General features: G+C 38.2%; 2 long non-coding RNA genes across 2 annotated transcripts in view; one reads left to right on the top strand and one right to left on the bottom strand.

Annotated features, from left to right (window-relative positions):
* LOC146396001 (uncharacterized) overlaps positions 1-20974 on the bottom strand; it is an 881025-nt gene that overhangs the window by 186500 nt on the left and 673551 nt on the right. The window lies entirely within an intron of this gene.
* The window catches only part of LOC110256983 (uncharacterized), a 218842-nt gene that overhangs the window by 96715 nt on the left and 101153 nt on the right, over positions 1-20974 (top strand). Inside the window, exon 3 of the long non-coding RNA XR_014829811.1 lies at positions 15044-15118. This is a non-coding gene — a long non-coding RNA (uncharacterized LOC110256983). The remainder of the gene's footprint in view (positions 1-15043; positions 15119-20974) is intronic.

Raw genomic sequence — 20974 nt, 5'->3', positions numbered from 1 at the left:
CTCACAGAATCCTAAAAACAACCCTGTAAGATGAATCCTATTATCAGCATCATCTATCTATCTACATTACATATCTATAAATATATACCTATATCTATATCTATATCTTTGGTTTTGTCCATGCTGTGGCATGAGGAAGTCCCCAGGGTAGAGACCGAACCAATGCCAGAGCAGTGGCCCAAGCTACAGCAATGACAACACTGGATCCTTAACCTGCTGAGCAACCAGGGAACTCCATCAAACCCATCATAAATATGAGGAAACTGGAGTTGAGAGAATTTAAGTAATAACTTGCCCAAGGTCATACAACTAATACATGGGAAATCTTGGATTTGAAGTCTGGGTAATCTGTTCCCATTTTCTGTACTCTTGACTACTATGCTATATGGCCTCTGAAAATGTAAACCAGGATTTTGAGAATGTAAAGGAGATTCTACTTTATGATAAAATCAGGATTTCTTTCTAACAAGTAGCCCAAATGTTTTTTCCAGAATTAGGGGGTAGTTAAACACGTGAGGGGATAAAGAAAGAATTGGTGTCATGTTTCAAAATTGTTGATCTTAAAATGAGTTATGGAATGGAAAGGCTAGCTGTCATTGCCAAGAATGATAACTCCTGAGAAAACTGTTCTATGGGGGGACAAGTGTACAGAAATGAAGAGATCAGCAGAGAAAAACAGCTTTCCTGAGACCCTCTGTCAATTTATTTTTGTGCTTGCTTTTAGCCAGGTGAAAATTATCAGGTGAAACGGAGACGAGTTACTAGAACTCCTGTGTATGTTACTGATCTTAGAGCATTCCTAAACTACTCTCTCATTCCTTATTTGTAAGGGCCCCAGGGATTACCAATGGTTAAATTATTTTGCAAACCATTTCTGACACCATTAAATATAAGTGGTTCTGTTTGCCTGGTTTAAATACTCACTTACTCTGGGAGAGTGGGTAAATGGGAATTTTAGGGTCATAATTTAAATTATTTTGGTGAAATTTTATGCCAAAGGAAGAAATATAATGATTTGTTCTAATTAAAAAATTATTTATATTAAAATAATAAACCCCATACTTTAACCAAAAAGCCCTTCTCTAGAGGAAACTAAGAAGGTGTTTTTTCTTCCAAAATTAGCTTTCCAGTAGGTGTGATTACTGTTTATGGAGATCGCAGCTTGAGCCTAGGCTGGAGTTTAAATATGTGTAGATATATCTCGTAGAGTCATGGGACATAAAGAAGATTTGTAAGAGGGGCTGCGGAGCTTCTAAGGAGAGAACTCATCTTGAAGAAAGGATAGGCCAGGCACACCTATCCTAGTAATAGAGGTCTGATTACTGGGGGAGAGCAAGTTGCCTCTAAAAGTCAAATCATAAACAAAATCTAAAATTCTGTGACACAATCATTTAAGTATTATTACTTTGGAAAATGAACAGGTTATAAGGTAAATGTTAGTAAACATTAGGCACTGGGCATCATCCTCATCTCCCCACATATCTTTGGCACCTCTGGTGGCAGAAGAGCAGCAACACGGTCTGGCAGAGTACAGCATAGTGACATGGCAGCAGTGCCAGGTGAAATGGAGGTACTCAGAAGATGCCAGAGAGCCACAGCAGATGTGGTAAGATTGTTCATGAGCACATCTGAATTCTATAAGCGCCTGACTTGAGAGGACACTTGGACCTTCAGCACTTGAGAACATTTTCGAGGGTGTTGAGGTCCTGCTGGATGGAGGTTGGGGAGGCCTGGGGAAATTCAGGGTGCAGTCATATTTGTACAAGATTTTCAGTACAATTAGAGGCTACCAAATATATATATAAAATCATGCTGCTGAACATATAGATGTCGTAGGATTTGGTATCCTTAAAAAGCTTCCTAAAATGGTCAAAGGTGGTCAAAAGGTACAAACTTCCAGTTATAAGAAATAAGTTCTGAGGATGTAGTGTGCAGTATGGTGACTGCATCATGAACAATATATGTTAACAATATGGTTAACGGTATCGTTAAGTAATGTTAACAGTATAGTTAACAATACTGTATTATATATTTTGAAAGTTGCTTAGAGAGTATATCTTAGAAGTTCTCACCACAAGAAAAAAATTGTAACTATGTGAGGTTATAGGTGTTAACTAAACTTATTTTGGTAGTCATTTTGAAATATATGCATATATCAAATTATGCTTATGCATAGAATTAATACAATGTTATATGTGAATTTTATCTCAATAAGACTGAAAAAGAAGCTTCATTGGCATGCATCAGTTGATGCATCATAGTTTTGAAGTTTAGCATTGTTATATATATTCTTAGGCTTTGTTCTTGGACAGGGAATCAGAAAATATGAGTAAGTTAAAAACTTTATGGTAGTGATCTTTTAATATTTGAACTTTATTACTTTTCATCTATTATTGGGTAGAGAAAACTGAGGGAGAATGGCTAATGGGCAACAGAAAACAAATTAGTGGTTTTAAAATTGCCACTGGTGAAATAAATAGATATTTTCCAACACATTTATTTAACAGTACATTTTAGAGAGTAATTGGTTAATAAATATTTGTTAAATAATAAGTTTTTCTGATAAGGCCATTGGACCTCAGAAGTTTAATTGGCCAGTTTTAGGTCATCGAAAATGCAGAGGTTTAAAGACAAATTAGGAAAACTAAGCTTTCTAGTGTGAGATCGGAAAAAATCATGAACATATTAAAGACTGCAAAAACGTACAGTGTGAAATTTTTTTGTTAATTTCTCTCCCTATGTCATACATCTTTTGCTACTATAGAAACCAATGCTTTATGTATTATAAACTTTTCTGAGTAGTTACTTCTTATTAATAAGAGGATGTCTGATTTATATTTAATTTAATTTTATTTGAGCTTCACATAATTATTCAGGGAAGTTCTTGTTAGAGTTGACAGGAGGCTTTGAGAGATCCAGAGGTGTCCATTTCTCCTGGGAAAGTTGGGAGCAGATAGGAAAGCCACAGTCAATTCCACATGAAGACCATGCACGGGGTTGGGTTATCCCTGACCATAACAGTCGTCATCAAATTTCATTTCATTACCATTTGGTTTAACAATTGAAATAATAGAAATTTTATGGCAATATGGAATTTTCCTCTTGACTATTTTGATAGAAAAGGGAGATTGCTAATTTAGGAGACTCCATCTTCATTTTTATAAATCATTATAGTAACCTTATAGTCCTGTTAGCATTTATGAAGTAGCTATAGTGCTGAGCTCTGTAATGATGATTTGAGAACTTGTGTAAGAAAAGGATGAGCCTGTACTCAGTATCCTTCAAAAATATCACTGTGACAGTGATACTGTGTAGTTTTCCTTTTTTGTGGATTGTGTTTTGCTTCTTTTGGACTAGCAATTGAAATTTTAAAATGTTCCCATATTGTATTACTATGCTGACAGTGTTGATTGAAAGCCATCTTAGCAGTTTGGGGAACATTTGTTAGAGAGAATGTGCTTTTTCACTTTTCTATTGTATTCTACACAGAGTCTTTGGGAAAAGCCAAAGAAGATTACCTAGTTAGGTTTCTTTAATGCCTAAAATGCCTGTAATCCTCTTTATTTGGAAAGTCTATGAAAAATGTCTGCACTATAAACTATATTCTGTCAAGCCTTTATATCCTGAATTGGAAGGCACTTCTGGGTCTTGTCTGGTTTTTTTGTGTCTGCACTTTACAGTCTTAAGCAATGGCGCCTTTATTTAAACAGCAAATAAAGCTAATTAAACAAAAACATTTTCCCCCAATTATGAGAGTGACACATGCCTATTAACATAACAATGAAAGAAATCACCCATAGTGCCATTTCCCAGAGAAAACCACTGGTATGACTTTGATTTCTTTCTAGATGAGGGTGGATATATAATTTCAGTTTTGTTTTTGAACATTGGCTTTGCAAGAGGTCCATGATCAGCTTCTGGCTCCCCGCTGGTTCAGTGTTACTAGATCAGAAATGTTACTTAATCAGAAATTAAGGCCTAGAAATGGGCCTTAATTTTCACTGGTTTATTTACTCCTAAGATCCAGAGAAATGGCGTCCAATTAATATTGACTCACCTCCTTTCTTATGCTTAGGGAGATAAACCTGAACTAATAGTAGGAATCAAAACATTCTTTTAACCAAGTAATGCTGATATGTGAAAGATTTCTCTAATTTATTTGCTGAAAGCAGAACATTATCAACAAAAACATGTTCATTATGACTAATGATCTTTTCCTAAGGCAAGATAATCACAACAGTATTTTTAAGAAAATTCTCTATATAATTGGGGTCAAACTCATATACAGTTTTGTGTCAGTGTTTTCACTCAACATTGCATTACCAGCATTTTCCATGTCACAAAGTATTTTTCAAAAACATTGTTTTTTAATGGCTTTATGAAATTTATTGAATTGGGAATACCAACATTTATTTAACTAACTTTAATATTTTGAGGTTTTTTTGGTTGTTTTAGTGTTTTAGAAACTTTTTTGCTTTTCTAGCACTGTGGCAAAAATACTTGTATATAAACCTTTGACCTTATTTAGACTAATTCCTTGAGAATATATGCTTTAAGGATTCAGTAATCTCTTAATTGCTCGCCATAACTTCAGAGTCTATCTCCTGCCTATTGCTGCCAGATAAATTTTTCTAAACCATCAATTACATCATCTCTTCCTTGCTCAGCAGCCCACAATAACTTCTTCTTCTTTTTTTTTTTTTTGACTTTTTAGATCCACACCCTCGGCATAGGAGGTTCCCAGGCTAGGGGTCAAATCAGAGCTAGGCTGCTGGCCTAGGCCACAGCCATAGCAATGCTAGATCCAAGCCACGTTTATGACCTACACCACAGCTCACAGCAACGCCAGATCCTTAACCCACTGAGCAGGCCAGGGAGGAACCTGTAACCTCATCGTTCCTGGTCAGATTTGGTTTTGCTGCGTCATGATGGGAACTCCCTGGCAATGACTTCTTATTGCCCCTGGAGAAACCTCTAGCTTGCTCTTCTTTAGCTTGGGGATTAAAGTGCTTGACCGTCTTGTTCCTTACAGCTGCTATAACCTGTGTCCCCTAAGTAACTAGGTTCTTTGGGATGACTTAGCTCTCATCCAACACCCTCCTTGAGGGCTTTCACTATTTTTTTTTTAAATGATTTTTATTTTTTCCACTCTAGTTGGTTCACTAATTATTTTAACCCTTTCTTTCTTCCTCCCTAAACCAAAATATAGCTCTGTAACTGATGATTGGATTATATGGATTATATTACCTGTCATAGATAAAATATTTTATTTCATCCTCAAACATCTCAGTTCTTTCACCAAAGTTTCTGCTCCTTTTCCCACTGCCAGGACTGTGTGTGAATATAAATATATTGAAAGTATACATACCAAACTTTACGGGAAAGGGCCCTGGGATGGAATTCATGGAAAAGATTAAGACTCACTTTTTACTCTACATGTGTATAGTTTTAAACTTTTTTTATAAGTATTCATTTATTTTGAACCTAAAAACAATAACAATTATATGTATATTTGATAAAAAACTTTCACAGGGTTATAAGATAAAATGGAAGTAGGGTTTATAAAATTGCTTTCTTGATTTTTAAAGCTCAAGGGAAATGCTAATTGTGGTTCCATCCATGGCTTTTTTCTGATCATCTAGGAAGCACTCTCCACTTTGAATAAAGCCCGCCTTGATTACTGAGATTCAAAAGTTGTTTCTACTGACTCAAAATTTCTACCATATAAAGTCGACTTCCTTGGTCTTGGGGGGGGCATATGATAACCCTGAAATTGTTCACAATAATTCTGTATTCGTGTTATTTTCTTCTACCAGATTTTTTTGTACTTATATAAGGGTTGTGGGGTGCCCCCACTCCCCTTTTGTGTTTAGTGCTGGCAGTGATTGCAGATACACTACTCTCTTTCTGATCTTGGGAATTCCACAAATTCTTTTGAGATTTTCCATCCAGAATATGAAGGGATTGAAGTAAGCATCTCTTCTAATATATCTCTGGTTCAAAAAACTTGTGATTCTGTTAGATGATAGGATTTTACCTGATAAATGGCTTATTTTAGAATGGTTACTTCCTCTTAAAAAAAGAGGTCATTCCAAATCTTTTTCATCTAAAGATACTGAGTGGGACAGCTCAACTAAATAATCTATTCGATGTAGTATAAAGGGCATTGACTTTGAAATCAGAAGGGCCTGGATTTGAATCCTAGCTCCATCATTACTAAGTTCTGTTAGGCAAGTTATTTGACCTCATTAGTCTTAGTTTCCTTATATATAAAAACAAGGATAATGCCTTTGTCTCCCTGGACTATCCATATGGAGGCACCCAAGGCAACGCCTGATACATAGTATGTTTTTAGGAAATGTTTCCTTTCTTTCTTCATCAATAACTTTGACTTATGAAAGGCACAGTTTAGGAAGCAGCAAATGCTCTTTTATATATTTATACAACTATAAAGGAAATTCAGAGAGAATCAACTGGGTACTTTAAAACTGAGATGTGCTAAGTATGAATATGTGCAGAGAGTTTGTGTAATCCTTGCTCTAACTGTATGTTGGAATACAGAGCCCCAGTAAGCCTGTATCTTATTTTCTTTCTTATAGGACTTTAGGCTGTGGCCAGTAACAGAGGGGTTATAAACGTCAACTATATCTTTGGTGCCATATAATGAGTTGGTTAAGGTAGCCAGCAACTAGGGATCTTAAATCAAATACTCTGACGCTTTCAGGGCATCTATTATGCACAGTAGATACAATGCCAGGGGCCCACAGTACTTCTAGGGGCCAATAAAATTGTTTTAATTTCTTTTTAAAATCAGAGGAATAAAGTAAACTTTTAGGCTGTAGAAAATATAACATTAATATATAGATGTATATAATATATCCCTATACCTATGCATTTGAACAGAATAGTTTATTATTATTATTAATGTAGGGGAACATGAAAGTCATAGTGTAGCCCTAGATGCTTTAATGACCCTGCAGGCTTTCACTGAGGAAACACATCTCCCAAGCACATGGGGCTGAGTAGTCTTCGTCTATACTGATTTTACTCTTTCCTTAGATGCACCAAGAATGGAGGCTCCTTGGGTGGTCAGAGACCCATCCACTGTATGGATCTGTTTTTATTCCTGGCTCCATGAGAAGGTAGGAGATAAGCCAGACATGAAAACAAAACAATAAAAACAGGTATTTATAGCAAGCCTCGGAGCCTCTTAATATAAGATTCGAATCTTGGGAGCAGAGACTTCTCTCTTATCCCCAGTTTATGTAAATTTAATATATAAACTCCATGAATATTAATGAATTTGTAAAGGAAGATTAGGAAAGAAATTCCACAGCAATCACACACACACAAAGATTGGTAATCTAATTTTGGCTGAATAAAAGAGAAAAAATGTACTGCTTCAAATAGGTTATGTGGAGTAGAGCTGACTTTCTGAGATATGGAAAAGCAGATATTGTGAGAAGAGAGCTGTGTGGCATACTTATGATAGGAATCCCATGTAATCCCATTTGGTCAGCAAATTCAGTGACCTCATCTCTACCACTTAGGAGATCTTATGGCATTAAAAGTGGAGAAGGTGGAGATCATTCACGGTAATTCTGAGTCACCTGTTCCTGAGGGCTTGGCTCTGAGAGTCCACTTGAATCTAAAGGCCAGCCTTTGGAGGAGGAGGCTGTAAGTTGGTTGGAAAGGAAAGGTATAAACTGTTTTCTCCCACTGTTGGGTTTGTGAGCTTTACTTTTCAGTTTAGGCTGATCATTTTAGATCAATAATTCATGCTAATAATAATGTATCAGGGGCACTTGCTATGCATCAGACATTGGGCTAAGCACTTTATTTGGCTGACAGTTTAATCCTCACAGCCACCCTGAGGGTAGGAACTATTATCATTCCCATTTTACAGATGAAGAAACAGAGTTTGGGGAGGTTGAGTGACTTATTTGAGGTCTCATAGCCCTCCAGGGGCTGTGACTGGACACTGGAACTTGCATTCTAACCTTTGCCATTAGAAGTGGAACCCATCTTTGCAGATCATATAACCACCATGCAAGAGTATTATGGATTGAATTGTGTCCCTTTCCAAATTCATGTGTTGAAGTCCTTACCCTAGTACCTCAAAATATAACTTTATCTGGAGATAGGGTCTTTATAGAGGTGGTCAAATTAAAATGAGATTATTAGGGTGGACCCTAATCCAATATGACTGAAAATTTAGATACAGAGACATGCATAGAGGCAAGAATTGTAAAGAGACAAGGAAGAAGACAGCCATCTGCAAGCCAAGGAGAGAGGCCTGGAACAGATCCTTCCCTTATAGCACTCAGAAGGAAACAACCACGCCAACACTTTGATTTTGTACTCCTAGTTTTTAGAAAATGGCACAAAAAATTTCTGTTGTTTAAGCTGCTCAGTCTGTGTGTGGGTACTTTGTTATGGCAATCCTAGCAAACTAGGACATCTTTTGTGTAGACTAGTCCTTTATCAAGATAAGGCCTCCCAATACTATTTTGGATGACCTGAGCAGACTTCTTATTCTCCTTGTAGCTAGAGAATTACCACATGTAAGTAACAGACTTTTTTCAAGAATTTTTGTGCATTTGTGGCTTGGATCTGATCCCTGGCCCAGGGACTCCACATGCAATGGGGCAGCAAAAAAAAAAAAATTGGATGAACTGAAAATAAAGAAGGTCCAAAGATTTGAGGTTAACAGTGTAGCACACTGAACTGTTAATTCATGGCAAATAAGACTTGGTACATAGTAGAACTTGTCTTCTATGCCTTTCAAATAAATGACTTCTTTAACATCAAATATTATTAGCCAAAATGAATTTCCAACTCAATCCAAGTACTTAATGATGGTACTGATGATAGTAGAGTTATCTGTCCTTAAGGACATTTGGACACCCTTGAAGCAGAAAGAAATTAGACAGAGGTGAAGTGTTTTAATCACAATTAAAGATATGTCCAATAATTCTGGTTTGGATTGCATCAGATGCAGAGTTATTTTGGCCCAAATAATTCGGTGAAAAGTTTGATAGGATAATAAAAAAAAGCCTCCCTCCCTTAGGCGTATGAATTTAAAAGATTTCTTTGGAAGACAGACAAAATATTATAACCATAGTTGCAGTGCTACTCATATTATTTGCATGTAAATAATTTATTTACATAATAATGAAGGGAGTAATTTATTCTTCCTAAATTTCTCCCTCCTTCTCCAACAGAAGATATCACACTATTTTGGTAAGGAAGAATCATCCCTAACTACCTTCCTGAGGTGGCTACCTAGAGAGCTCACTTGATATCTGATTGTTTCCTTAGAAGTTTCTGTTTAATATTTATTTAATTCTGCTAATCTAGCAGGGCTTTAGCAATTGAAAATTCTCTAGAAGATCAACTATTTTCTTCTTTGATTAATAGTTATTATTTAGCAGTACTAGAAATGGAATTCATATGTGAAAACAAATCCTAAAAAAAATACTATTATCTTTGTTTTCTTCAAAGGAAACCCGTGATCAGAGGTTTTTTTGTTGTTGTTGTTTGTTTGTTTTTTAGTTATGGTTTGAAAATATAAATAGGATGTATTTAATTATAAGTTTTATAATTTTTTATATTTGACTAGGAAAAATAGTATACAAAGGCTATCATTGTGCATGATAGATATATCCGATATCTCTTTTGGGCAGCCTCAGATTCTCTGGTCTTGACTTGTTTCTCTTGAGTTCTGGATTTCTTCCACTCCAGTTGCTGGATGGCATTGACTTTGTATGATCCGAGGATATAAAAGATGGGAAGAAGCTGATAGATAGTTTATCACTCTCTTTCACCCCTTGATGACTACACTGAGGGAAAGCTTTCTGTGTAGCTTTATCCCAAGAGACTCTTTCTCTTTGTGGAGTGACTAATTTGGTAACACAATGCCTTGTATTTGCTTCCCAATTTAGCTGCCTCAGTTCTCTTTTCTATCACTCACACTGCTCTGGGATTACATCTCCTAGTAAAGTTTAGAGTTTAAGACTTGCCCCTGGCTTAATTTTCAATGGAACTTTTTCCAGGACAATAAAGATCCTATAAATATTTTAACAAATTGAAATGAATAAAAAATAAAATCCAGGAGTTCCCGTCGTGGTGCAGTGGTTAACGAATCCGACTAGGAACCATGAGGTTGCGGGTTCAATCCCTGCCCTTGCTCAGTGGGTTAACGATCCGGCGTTGCCGTGAGCTGTGGTGTAGGTTGCAGACGCGGCTCAGATCCCGAGTTGCTGTGGCTCTGGCGTAGGCCGGCGGCTACAGCTCAGATCGACCCCTAGCCTGGGAACCTCCATATGCCGTGGGAGCAGCCCAAGAAATAGCAAAAAAAGACCAAAAAAATAAAAAATAAAATAAAATAAAATAAAAAATAAAATAAAAAATAAAATCTGGGAGTTACCATCGTGGCTTAGCGGTAAAGAGGTATCGGATATATCTATCATGCACAATGATAGCCTTTGTATACTATTTTTCCTAGTCAAATATACCATCTGACTAGAAACCACGAGGACGTAGGTTTGATCCCTGGCCTTGCTCAGTGGATTGGGGATCCTCTATTGCTGTGGCTGTGGTGTAGGCTGGCATCTGCAGCTCTGATTCGACCCCTAGCCTGGGAACTTCCATATGCTGCAGGTGCTGCCCTAAAAAGTAAAAAATAAAAAAATAAAATAAAATCTGGACTAAATGGGGTGTTTTGTTTAATCATTCTCATCATTCTGTACTTCAGAACTTGATCTGCATGCATATCCTGACCCATTTGTCCTGTGGCTGCCTCTGGATTAGTGAGTATGGTGCCTAGAAAGAAATAACTAACAAATCAAAGTCTATTTCAGTGATGCTAAGTGATCTACTGGATGACTCAAAGAGCAGTTACATTTCTGAAAGGCTGATTTAATAAGGGATGAATACAGACAAATGAATCTCAGTGAGAAGAGAATAGTCCAGATGGTGGGCCTAAAGCCCATCTTTTTCTCAGAGAGGTACCTTACTTCTCCATAAGTCCTGGCCATTTTCTCTAGCTACATTCTCTGTTAGCAAAACTCTTATAGAAAGTCTGGCTTTTATTCTTCTTTGAGAAGAAAATGGAATTATTTCTTTAATGGCTATCCAATTTCAAAGAATTTGTGACGTGTAAATGAGATTTGAAAGACTGTAAATGTGAAGCTGTTCTGTTAAAAGGACAAGAGGGGGAGTTCCCGTTGTGGTGCAGCAGAAACTAATCTGACTAGTATCCGTGAGGACTTGGGTTCAATCCCTGGCCTCTTCGCTCAGTATGTGGGGGATCCAGTGTTGCTGTGAGCTGTGGCTTGGTTGCAGACACAGCTTGGATCCCTTGTGGCTGTGACCTGCATCTGCAGATCCAATTTGATCCCTAGCCTGGGAACTTCCATAAGCCACATGCCCTGGGTGTGGCCATAAAAAGAAAAAAAAAAAAAAAAAAAGAGGAAAGAAAGAAAATGTAATTACTATTATTTATTTATTTATTTTTTACCACTCTCTTGTCTTTAATAACTGGGATTATTAGGAACTTCCATAGTAACTAAAAGAAAATTGTTTAAGACATTCAAGGAGTTCCTGTCATGGCTCAGCGGTTAACGAACCTGACTAGTATCTATGAGGACACGGGTTCAATCCCTGGCTTTGCTCAGTGGGTTAAGGATCTGGCATTGCTGTGAGCTGTGGTGTAGGTCACAGATGTGGCTCGGATCTGGCTTTGCTGTGGCTGTGGCATAGGCCAGCAGCTGCAGCTTGGTTTCAGCCCCTAACCTGGGAACTTCCAAATGCCGTGGGTACAGCCCTAAGAAGACAAAAAAAAAAAAAAAAAAAAAAAAAAAAAAAGACATTTGAGAGGGTAAAAAAAAAAAAAAGATACGCAAGCTCTGTTGTATATTTTAGTGCATGTTGATATCCAGGGCCAGGACCTTTTGGCTCCTTGGGAAGAAATGTAGGCATTATTAATATTTTTATTGCCATCATCATTATTAATAACAAAAAAGATTATTATATAAATGAAAGGGGGCACCAGCAATGCTGACCTGTAGGAAACCTTTTGTAATTTAATCAAAAAAGACAAGATGAGACAGCATTTAGAATATTACCTATTTTTTGTGTGTATATGAAATTGAGGTCAAGTAACTTTATTTTCAGATAACTGTTTTTTAAGGATTATGTAGCCAATAATATCCATAGCAAATGAGAAAAATTATAATTTTGTATAATTTTGCAACTGAATAGTATGAAAAGGAAAGGTTTGATAGAGACTGAAAAAAAACCTAAAAAGTCTGCTTTTATCAAGGTGCATGTAGGGGGCATTTATTATAAATCAACTGATCAGGCTATGACTCATCTTTCAGAGATGTTACTGGAACTGGCTGTTTGGATCTTACCCTCACTGGAAGTAATGCTTGATCTTTTCACTGACCATAAAGATGTTTCAAAACAGTGACATAAGCTGCACTCGGCAGAGTCCACTGAGGCCACTGCAGCAACAAATGTACTTAAGTGTTTAGTCCTGCAAAGATGTGATGTTCGTCTTGCTCTTACCTCTGCTGCAAGGGCAGAAATGAAGAATCATTTCTACATTTTGGCTACATAAAAGGCATTACAAATGAGGCAAGAGAGCAGCAGAGCATAAAGAGCAAGCAGACAGTCCTTGTGAGCAGGAAAATAAAGAGAAATTGTGGTGCATCATGTCCTCGGGGGTGGAATGAGCAGGATTTGCATGTGCTTTCACGGCTGTCGTTTCTCAGCTGGTCAGAACCCTGACTTGCACAGTGGGTTTGGGCAGAGATTGTGCTCCCAGGGCGTATAAGTCTGTTGAGCTCTCAGAGCCATGTGTGGGATAGAGAAGTGTAAGCAATGGACAACATTCATAGGCTTCAGTTTCAGGGAGAGGAGAGAGAAGAGGAAGTGAGATAAAGGCAGAACATCCAGCCCAGACTCCTCTTCAGTGAAGAAATCCCTTTCATTGTGTCCTGGAAAAAATATGGTTCAGAGTACAGCTCAGTGGGACCCTAATGTCAGCCTGTGGATTGACTGTATTTGAATCTCCTAGGGAACTTTAGAAATATACCTCCCAAATGTTCTTATCCAGTAGGTCTGAAGTAGGACTTGGGACTCTGTATTTTTAAAATTCTTTTCAGGTGTTTCTTAAAGCCAGTCATGTTTGGGAACCTTTGATTTGAACTCTACTTAAGCTACCAATAGTAACACTGAGTGCATTTGTTTGTTTGTTTTATTTTTAGGGCTGCACCCTTGGCATATGGAAGTTCCCAGGCTAGGGCTTGAATTGGAGCTGCAGCTGCTGGCCTACACCACAGCCACAGCCACAGCCACAGCAATGCCAGATCCAAGCCCCATCTACGCCACAGCTTGTGGCAATGCCAGATCCTTAACCCACTGAACGAGGCTACAGATCAAACTCCCATCCTCATGGATACTAATTGGGTTCTTAACCTGCTGAGCCACAATGAGAACTCCCACTGAGCTCATTTTTTTGCTGTTCCTGATTAGCTGATGTGGTTATAAATTGCTATCTTGTTTTGAACAAAAATCTGCATTTTTTAAATATCCATCCATTTTTTGGTTTTCTCTGGGCCTTTTGAAATAATAGATCAAGTTGGTGAATTTGAATTTGTAGTGGAAGTAGTCATTGTAGTTTTATTATTATTATTATTTTTTGTCTTTTGTCTTTTTAGGGCTGTACCCATGGCATATGGAGGTTCCCTGGCTAGGGGTCTAATCAGAGTTGTTGCTGCCAGCCTACACCACAGCCACAGCAACACCAGATCCAAGCTGCGTCTGTGACCTACACCACAGCTCACGGCAAGGCCGGATCCTTAACCCACTGAGCAAGGCCAGGGATCGAATCCGAAACCTCATGGTTCCTAGTCGGATTTGTTTCCACTGCGCCACGATGGGAACTCCAGTTTTATGATCTTATTTAGCAGCAAGGTAGTCTGGGAGCAGAGAATGTGCATGATAAAGTGACCTAGATTTGGGGATTGGAATGATGGAAAAATCAATGAATCGAAGGATTTTAAGATGCAAGAGAGAGTAACTGTCCATTGCTGGGTAGACAGTTGGGGCCTTCTGAGCACGTGTGGACTGGTGTATAGGGATCTGCTACCTGACCAAGAGGTGGAAAAGGGCACTAGGCTGAAAGAGGAAATTCAGGATGGGCCTAGTCACGGTTAGCTGATTTTTCACTGATTTTCCAAGGCTGGGTGCAGAGGTTTTCACTTGGTATTCTTTTCCACTGACTGATTATTGCACAAGGCAGATGGAGTTGATATGTGGAGATGGGACAGGACAGTGAAGAGGTTATGTCAGAAAAGGAAAACTGACTAGAGATTTTAGAGGTAAGCAGTTGAGAAAATCCAAGTTGTGGCTAAAGAGTGATGGACTTGAGAGTGAGAGCTGTTGAGAAACTTTCTGGCATCAGTATGGGTGATTCTGTTACTGAAAATGATGACCAAAGGTTAGGAAGAGAGAGCAACTGTGATTCAGATGCTGAAGTGTTTGAGAAAAGTGTCTGGAGGTGATATGGATGTGAAATTGAAATGGAAAAGAGAACACAGAGAGCCTGGCAGGCAGGGTCCTGGCTCTGCCTTATGGATGAGTTTGGGCAAGTCCCACACGCGTTCTGGACCCTTGTATTCTTCTGAGTTAGTGGCATTCTTTCCACATCTCTTAAAGAGGTGTTTAAGGCTTATATGAGATACAGTGATCATGTATGTAAAAGCTACTTTGGAAAGATAAATAAGCTCTAAGGGCTGCCCTAGTTTTGAGACCATGCAATACAACTAGTCCAGTTATTACACCATAATCAATGTTATGAGATGCCATAATATATATTATAGTAAAGCTGCAATTTCACTTAAAAGAAATATATTTGAATTTGTTACTCTAGCACAAGCAGCCAAACAACCATTAGGCTAAGGACTTTTATATCTGGAATTAATAGGTCAAGTTTGAGGAAGATGACTCTAATATTTCTTTTTCTTTCATTTAGCACATGATGGCGCCTTTTGAAATATCGAGAAATACATGTGTTGAACATGAATCTTGGACTGCGATTGCTTCAAAGGTATCTTGTACAACTTGATTTTCTATGATAACGATTACTCAGGTAAAAATATACTGCTGGAGTTCCCTTCGTGGCTCAGCAGTTAATGAACCCAATTAGGATCCATAAGGATGTGGGTTTGATCCCTGGCCTCTCTCAGTGAGTTAAGGATCCTGTGTTGTTGTGGCTGTGGTGTAAGCCGTTAGCTACAGCTCCGATTCATTTGACCCCTAGCCTGGGAACCTCCATATGCCGTGGGTGTGGCCATAAAAAACAAAATATGATACCACTAAATGGTCCTTTGATTCTGGTATTTCGTTTTCAAATTTGTTAGAATTAGTTATAATTCTGTAACTCGTACTCTAGAGACTAGACATTTTCTTCCAAGGTTTCTTTGCACATTTCTTGAATTGTGATTCCTCTTCTGACTTTGAAATATTCAAAATTCTCCCAATAATAGGGGAAAGATGGAGTTACAAAGATTAGTGTAAGCATTTCTTACATTGCTTTCACTGTGGAGTGTAATCGCAACATCTCACATATATGCCAAAGTCAGATTCAGATATGGTTTCTATTACTTAGTCTCTTGTCCTTCATTTCTCATGTAGTATTTGCCAGCTAAGCAAAGAGCTGGCAAAAGGAAATTCCAACACTTAAAATATGTACTTTTGGCAAAGGATTGAGATTTTCCCAGATTCATAGTGTTCTTCCTTTAAGTATACTTGAAGAAAACCAAACGTCCATTTCTAAGAGTCAAGTCCTTGGCAGAGACATTATTTATGGCCTAAGAACATCATAAATGCCATAGATTCTTTATTTAAACACTCCTTGAATAGTGTTGCTTCTAAGAAGCTAGAGACCAGAGGTGAAAGGAAGAAGAACAAACTTCTGGGAAGGATGAGGTCAATTTTCCAGAGTTTGGAAGGATTTTGTCAATTTACAACTAACTCATGCCTAATGATAATCACCACTATTATTCTCAGCAAAATAAGATACAGAGCAGTTGGCTACAAGTTATCTATGTTTTCTAAAGAAATAACAAATATAGAAAGCACAGGGAAATCCTGTACCTAACAGAAGAATCTATTTGGGAACTAGATATCACAAAATAGATCTGGGAAAAATGGTTTTCAAGTTGTTCTGTGTTCTCTGAATTACAGAGATTGAAAGTGAAACAATGTTAATGGTAGCTTGCATAAAAGGAGACTAAACAATGGCCAAATAATTTTGGAAGACTAGATTGAGAATCTTTTGTCTCACTTTGGCATTTTTCCTGGTCCTACATTGCTGTGATATGACTATGTCATTTCCTTGCTCTGCTTTGCTCTCAGTTTTGCATACTGTATATTATGGGTGGAATTGTGTTTCCCCCACCAAAAAATCTGTCTAAGTCCTAACCCCTCAGAACATGACCTGATTGGGAAATGTGCCCTTTACAGAAGTAACCGAGTTAAAATGAAGTCATTAGGATGGGCCCTAATCCAATATGACAAATATCTTTATATAAAAAGATTTGGACCTAGAGATAGATATACATGGAGGGAAGATGATGTAAACACACAAAAGAGAAGATGGCCATTGGGATTATTGGAGACAGGGATTGGTTGTGACAAGGCAAGGTATACCTGGGGCCACCAGAAGCTAAGGTGAGAGCCATGGAACAGATTTGCCCTCATAGCTCTTAAAAGGAAGCAATTGATTTTGGACTTCTAGTCTCCAGAACTATGAGACAATAAATCTCATTTAAACCATTCAGTTTATGGTACTTTGTTATGGCAGCCCTAGGAAATTAATATACTGTACTTATACCAAACCTAGGAGCTTTCAATGTTTCATCCAATCCTTTGCTGCCTATTGGGAAGTAAAATTTCAGACCCTCCTAAATGCCTTTCCCTCTATCCTCCACCCAGTTTCTTCTGCACAACTGTAGATGAATGGCAGGTAAAAGTAGTCCCTATTGGGAGGATTCTCACTTGTTCAGAAAGGTTGAATTGTGTAAGTGATGTGAATTGCATGAGAATTGTGATGCAGATTACTTCATGTCAGGACCAGTAAAACCTTAGACCTTAAGTATCTCCCTGATGAAGGAATATTGACAGATCTTAACTTTGGGGATGGTGTTGTGATAATAACCAATTCAAAGTAGAATATTGCTTCTCTTCAAAGAAGATTCAAACAGGGAGTCAATAACATGAAACTTCATGTCATCTAGTCCAAAATGTAATACTAGCTCGGGCATTGACTAATCAAGATTGTCTTGCCCCTTGTGTTCTTGTGTTGGGAAATAACTTAGTTCAGTATCTTTAAGATTTATTCACCTTGTATTTGCACTGATCACATTCATTGAACTGCAGACTGGAGCCAAGAACAGTATTTTGAAGCTGCAATGGTGATAGGCAGACTGTGTTTCAGTCTTTGGAGTAAATCCAGCCATCTTAAATATTGAAGTGTTTCTTTATGACACTCTGGAGACATTTGCATCATGCTGTATTCTTTGTGATATGCTGAGCCCAGCCATTACATTTGAATTCTTTTCTAAAATAGGTACAATATCTTAGTAAAAATTACTTGAAAAACTGATGTGAATAAATGACAGAAAATTCCCATGTAGACATTTTAAAAATATAAATAAATTGTATCTGGTGGGATGGAAAATATAAATATTTTGACATAACACATATTTTTATTTAAGCCTAGTTTATATATCTACAGAGAAGAGATTGGGGCTTTAAGATTCATTTGCGGAGTTCCTGTCATGGCTTAGTGGTTAACGAATCCGACTAGGAACCATGAGGTTGTGGGTTCAATCCCTGGCTTTGCTCAGTGGGTTGAGGATCCGGCATTGCCATGAGCTGTGGTGTAGTTTGCAGATGCGGCTCGGACCCCACGTTGCTGTGTCTCTGGCGTAGGCCAGTGGGTACAGCTCTGATTAGACCCCTAGCCTGGGAACCTCCATATGCTGCGGGTGCGGCCCTAAAAGGACAAAAGACCAAAAAAAAAAAAAAAGATTCATTTGCATTCTCATGAATACTTCGTTATTGTTGTCCTACTAATAGCACTACTAATAGTGCTTCCACCATTACTATTACTATATACTAAATTATTATATACATTTTGTAGGTATTTACTAAGTACCAGTTATGTGATTTTTGCTTTGTCTACATAGAACATTCTTATCTCTTTGACAGCCCTGTGAAGTATGTATCTTTGTCTCCATTTTATAGACTAGGAAATTATGGCTTAGTGATATGAAGTAGCTTGGACAAGATCATATAGCAAATGGTGGAGCAGGGATTAGAGATCCAGAGCTTTCTGATCTCGAAATTTCTGTTCTTAGTCACTTTGCAGGTCAGTCTCAAGTGTACTTTTGGGAGCATAAAACATCCTATTAGGACATTTAAAGACACCACTCTGAGAGCTCAATTTTAAGTTGGCAGAGATCAGTGTGGAGCTAACATAAGTGCAAGGAGGCAGCAGCAGTGTCTCAGGGATGGAACAATGCGAAAGTAGCACCAATGAAGAGAGAAGCCATTCCTGGCATCAGCACATTTGATAAAAGTGGTGAGCACCCGGTCCCTTAGTGTATACCTCATGCAGCCATAGATGAAGACTGAGAACTTGATATAATGAGGGCCTGGGTCCAGGAAATGACCATCCAATGCAACACTGCAGGGGACGGGAACATGCAATGTGCAAAATGGGCAGAAGAGGGCTAGCAAACTTGGGTGATTTGAGAAGAGGAAATGGGTGGGATAGGAACAGAGACAACTCTTTTGGCCACTTTTGGTTAAGAAGAGGAATTATAAGTTAATGTAAGAAACCCATATATAACTGTTTTAAATCATGGGTGGAATCCAGTGACATTCCTCTTGTAGGTAGGGGTCTGTGTCTCCTCTCTGTGAATCTGGACAGGCTTTGGCCGGAAGAGTAAGGTGGAAGTGATGCTAATGTCACTTCTGAGGCTAGGTCACAAAAGACCATGAAGCTTGTTCCTCATCACTGTGGAGCTCTGGGACTACAGGTAAGGAGTCTGATTGCCCTAGGCTGCCATACTGGGTCACAGACAGGTGCTCTAGCTGATAGTCCCAGCTAAGTCCAGCATTACAGCCTTTTGCCCTCCCCTACAAGGTGTCAGACCTGTGATTGAGGCCATCTGCCTGCTGAATATAACAGAGTGATCACCATCCACATCACGTGAAATAGATGAATCACCCAGCTGAGCTTAGCTCAAATTTCTAATAGACAGAATCATGACTTATAATAAAACTGTTCATGTTTTAAACCATTGGATTTCAGAATAATTTATGTAGCACTAGATAATTGGAACTCCTAGGTGTGGAATTCATAGTTTATTAGCCATTTCTACTCATTAACCTGATGAAATAATTGCATGTGGAACTTTGGGCGATATGTAGAACAACAAGGGTCTCCATCATGAGTTGGATTGTGAGGTCTCAGAATATATTAATCACAGTTTTATTGAACGACATTGATTATATAGGAAAGCAGTCTGCCTGGAAAAGGGATGCATCAGAAAGTGGAGATTCTCACCACTGTGGTTAAGCAAGGTGAATGAGAGCTATCTGTAAATATCTATCTCTATTTACCTCTACCTATATATTTTTTCCTTCTCATTTTCACATCCAGGAGTGGTCATTGTGGACAAAAACTAGAATTGTGTCAATGGAATGCGTTACAAAGAGAAAGTTAAAAAGAAAGGTTGCTACTCTGCTTGATCTTGAATATCTTATCTCTTTCTTACAAGTAGGAAGGAACTATTAAATTAGTCTGGTAGGGGACCTGGGAGCAGGCCAGTCTATTAATTTTTCTGAAACAATTGAGATATTCAGTCGGTTTATTCCAGTTCCTCTCATCTTTAAGATGGTCAGGACATGGGTGGGGTGGAGTGGGGGTGCTTTGGGGACTCTCTACCTGGCTCCCAAGCTTCTGCATTGACTTTTCTGGGTCTTTTAGGTGAGTTTTACTTGGGGGGTGGCTAAAAGGGGTACTGAACACTAGTAACAAAGACTCCTCTCAAATACTGTGATTGAGAAAGCAGTAGGGCAAGTCTAGGAGATTGATGTACAGGGCTGGGTGCAGAGCGGGGGGAGAGAGAGAAGAGACTAAGAAATTTCACATGTAATTTGACCTGGAAAGAACTCCAAACCAGTGGAATTCCACCCTTGACCAGTGGTCTCAGTCTTTTTTGCTCATGTACTCCGTAAAACATTTTTGAAAGACCCTTTTGAGTTGACATCTAAAATTTTTTTATCGTAAATTTAAATAGTTGCAAAATATATATTAGATGATGTACTGAATATCATATCCATGATTAAACTATATTTTCATCAAAACTTTGGAGCTGCAGATTTAGCTCATTGGATTTATGGAGACTGTCCATCATACAAATTAATTGACAAAACTAGTCCTTATTGTCAACCATTCTGCCAAGCTGGACTAACTTTCTGTCGAAAAAAATCTTATTTATATTTCAAATTAATGTATTAGTATGCAAACCATTGGAATCTTCTTGCTTCTGAATTCTGACTCTAACAAATAAAGAAGGAAAGAAATAGACTTGCCATGAGTGTTTCACCTCCCTTTGTTTGTTGTTTCTTTAGGAAACTCTCCTGCTTTTTTCTCAAAGGTCCCTCCCTCAGGAAGAAGCCATGGAAGTTTTCACACCTTAGGACAATGCACCTGAGTAGGATTGTGGTGGGGTGAAGAGTATTCTTTTGCAAAGTACAGAAAGGGTTATTGGGGGGAAGAAAAGAGTCCTTGAGGCATAACTTTAGCAGATTAGGAAAGAGGACATTGCAGAAGTTGAAGATTTGGCAGTTGATTCCCCCAAATTCTCCTTCCCTTTGGAAGGTCCTT

This window comes from Sus scrofa, chromosome 15 (genome assembly GCF_054392235.1).
Source record: "Sus scrofa isolate SSC_HxYL_T2T_F1_AM1 chromosome 15, Sscrofa_HxYL_maternal_Yorkshire_Landrace_v2.0, whole genome shotgun sequence".
In the NCBI taxonomy this organism is placed as follows: domain Eukaryota; kingdom Metazoa; phylum Chordata; class Mammalia; order Artiodactyla; family Suidae; genus Sus; species Sus scrofa.
The sequence above is the reverse complement of the archived record's forward strand: the minus strand, read 5'-3'. Positions and strand labels throughout refer to the sequence as shown.